This window comes from Suncus etruscus, chromosome 12, assembly GCF_024139225.1.
Source record: "Suncus etruscus isolate mSunEtr1 chromosome 12, mSunEtr1.pri.cur, whole genome shotgun sequence".
NCBI classification, from domain to species: Eukaryota; Metazoa; Chordata; class Mammalia; order Eulipotyphla; family Soricidae; genus Suncus; species Suncus etruscus.
The window spans coordinates 72,074,880-72,078,775 of NC_064859.1; positions in this window are offsets into that span (position 1 = coordinate 72,074,880).

The following is a 3,896-nucleotide window of genomic DNA, read 5'->3' on the forward strand; positions in this document are numbered from 1 at the left end:
CAGGGGCAATTTCTGAGTGCTTAGCCAAGAGTAACCCCTGAGCATCAAACAGGTGTGACTTAAAAAAAAAAATTTGGAGGATGGAGTGCTATATCCTTCCTCAACCCCAGTCTTATAAGTATCTGTAAGAACTGGAATTTTTGAGTCACTATTAATCTATGGCCTTCGTTGTTTCAAAAAAAAAGCAATTGGTGGGGTTGGAGAGATAGCATGGAGGTAAGGCGTTTGTCTTTCATGCAGAAGGTCATTGGTTCGAATCCCGAAGTCCCGTATGGTCCCCTGAACCTGCCAGGAGTGATTTATGAGTGTGGAGCCAGAAGTAACACCCCTGAGTGCCGCCAGGTGTGACCCCCCCCCCAAAAAAAAGCAATTGGTTAAATTTCCAAAGAAAACTAGACTGTAAGGAGAGTTCTGCCTCATTTTTCCTTGTTTGTTGTTGGATGCTTCTGCAGGCTTTCTTTGCCAGGCTAAGTCTAGCTCGGGTTTTTTTTCCTTGTATTTCCCTTTGACTGTATAACATTTCCTTTTGTCTTTCTTTCCAACTTCAATTTGTCTGTCATTTTTCATTCCTTTCAACATCTCAATAAATCTCTATTTTCCACAGCTCCTGAATAGAGAATGAAAATAATAGTCATTACCAAAAAAAAAAAAAAAAAAAAAAACCCTCATATATAAATCTTAATCTCTGCTCTTTAAGAGTAGTTAAAGATAGAATCTTTACCAAGAGAATTTAGTAAAAGGAAAATATATATTGATATGGACCATAATCTAACCTGACTGCTGTCCTAGTTAAAAAAAATTGTATAAGGTATAAGGGTATTGTCTCAGAGATTCTCATAAGAGATTCTCACAGATAAAAGACCATATGAGGATATAGGAAGGTGATCATCTGTTTATTGAGAAACAAAGTTCTAGATAGATATCAAAACTGCTGAAAATCATAGACTTTATTTTAAAAATTATAGAAAACAAAAGGAGCTTTTTTTTTTTTTGGTTTATGGCAGTGCTGGTAGACTGATACAGTGACTCTATGCCCAATTCCCCTCTCATTATTTAGTCTAACCACATCCATCTCTCTTCCTCATTCTACTCTACACTTGTCTACATATGTTTTTTTATATTGTATATATAGTTGCCTGCTCAGACTTCCTGCTCATCATATTCTTTTGGAAGCATTAGTTTCCACACTTTTAAGTTATCTTTCCATAAAGAGATTCTATTGAAACTTTTAAAACTTCAGTATATAATCTTTAAGTGCTTAATGTCAGATTCCATAATTTTCCCTTCTGTTTGCTGTCCTGTCTTCTCTCTCTTCAATACCTCTTTGATGTAATCTATTGTGCCTGTGTGTACTTTAATTTCTCTTGAATAACATAATAAATTACACACAGGGTTGGATGTGTTTCCTTAAATTCTAAAAGATTTATATAGACTAATACTCCAATGCCCTCCACAGACTTTTCTTCTTACTAATACATAGCCAGAGTAAAACCACAATGAAATAGAAGGGTCAACCTATTTCTCTGGGGTTCAAAATCACTGCTCCAAATTTAGTTCTGATTTTCCTATCACATGCATCCAACCACAACGTCATTTCTTCACTGTTTTCCAAACCAAGACAGATTACCTAAAATTTTCCTATCTCTGTTCAACCTGGTAGATTTCTTAGACCTTGCTTAGATGTTCCTCCTGTTTAAAGTTCTGTCATTTAATTATAACTGCCATTCAACCCAATCATCTGTTCAGCATCTGTATTCTGCTTCCTCTTACCCCCAACTTTAATCAAGTTGCAATCTTGGTACTCAAGATCAATAGGAATGGCTTGTATGTGTGTACAAAAGTGTTTGTACACCTTTGGAGAATGTAGTTTTCTTAAGGTAATATGTTGTATGAATCTAATGCTTTATTTTTCTTAGTGTCTAGAAGAGACATGAAGTGATTTATAAAATGATGGATGGAAATTGTAGACTTAAAAGCCCAACATAACTCAATTTTTATGATCTCTCTGCTAAGGTAGGAGCCTGAGAAGTTCCACTGTTTCACCTTTAGTATTTGTATGAGCTAGTCACAGCTAACACTTCTGGATTAAGCTTCGATTACATCTCAGTTATGCTCAATCTTCAATCAAAAGCATATTACCAAGATTATTATGTAATTGTTTTTCTGCACATTTTAATTTCTCTGATTTGGGAATCTGACTTTCAGTATCAGCACGGAGTTCTGAGGGAAGCATAAATTTCCCTTTAGGCTTCAGTTGAATAAATATCAATATTCTTTTAGTAGTCATCTTCTATTGTTCCTGGAAGTCTTTTATTAATTAATCATATTCTAAGAAAAATGAAGGAGTCAAAACTCCATGGTGAAGTCTGTGATGCTTTTACTTTTCAGATAAGCAAAAAAGCAATGGCAATCAGAGCTTTCTCCCAATGAATTGCATGTCACATGTATGGATCTGTAAACATGTCCAAAAACCAAAGTGTGAGTCCATTACTAGGCAGGTGGCTGAACTCATATCTGACTGTGGTGGTGAATCTTGCTGTCTTTAGTATACTTGCTCTTCTATTCTTTTGGTTTCTTTCCTTTTTCCCTTTTCTCCTGTCTACCTTCCTTCCCTGTTTCCTTCCTTCCTTTTTACTTCCTCGTAAAATAATGGTCTCTGAAAATTAATGAAGGTGAGAAGAAATATAGAAATAAGAACCATTAAGATGAGTATTTTCTATATTATCTAATTCAAATACACTCCTGGAAAGTGCATAGCTTTACCAAATTTTAAAGATGTGGATAAACTCAGACATGAAATAAGACAACTTAATCTCTTGGAAATTCAAATAAAATTATCTGCTGTTCTGGACAGCAGATGATTTGCCTTTTTGTGTGTGTTTATTTTAAGTTACTCCTGGCAGTGCTCAGGGCTTACTCTTGGCTCCAGACTCAGGGATCACTCCTGGTGTGCTTGCAGAACTATATAGACTGAACTCATGCTGAATATGTGTAAGACAAGTTCCCTGATACCTGTACTATCACTTCGGCTCTAGGATAGCTGTTTCGTTTTTGTTTGTTTGTTTGTTTGTTCTTTTAAAGAACAGGTGTTAAGAAATGGGCATACTTGCACACTGTTGGTGAGAAATCAAGATGATGCAGCCATTCTGGAAACAGTATAGAGTTACCTTAAACAAATAAAAACAGATCTATCATGGGATGGTAACACAGCTGGGTCCCACTGGTTAAGTAGAAATGACATGGAGAAATTTTACCTCAGGAGCTTACTAAAAAAATGATCAGAAATGAGAAAATGGTCTTTAGTTGGCATTTTCCAATTTTAGCCCTAGCACATATGGCTTCAATCTTCTAGCAACCCCAAAAGAGTTACTATGTTCACCTCACAGATGAAAGACTCTGGGAAAATTAATTAATTTTCATTAATTAAAATTAATTAATTTACTCTAGAGCTACAACAGTACAACAAGCAACCTATGCAACTCATTTAGCCTTCTAAGCCTCTGATTTCAGTTGGGGCTCTTCCAGCTGAATCTAGTAGATTTTGGGCCACAGGAATGGTGTTAACCTGGAATAAACACATCTGAAAACAGCCTAGAATTAAATCTCAGCCACACTCAAGCCAGAAAGATATTTTGTTCAGGCCAGCAGGACTTCCCCCAACCTACAATGCCAACTATCTGTATAGATAGTAGGCACTATTTACAATTAAAGCAAAAATTTAGTACTCTTGAAACAAGTTTGAAAACTAAAGGGCTGTTGGTTAGGAATTTTAAAAATCTGGTATGTTGGGGCCAGAGAGATAGAATAGAGGTAAGGCGTTTGCCTTTCATGCAGAAGGTCATTGGTTCAAATCCCAGCATCCCATATGGTCCCCTGAGCCTGCCAGGAGCTATTTT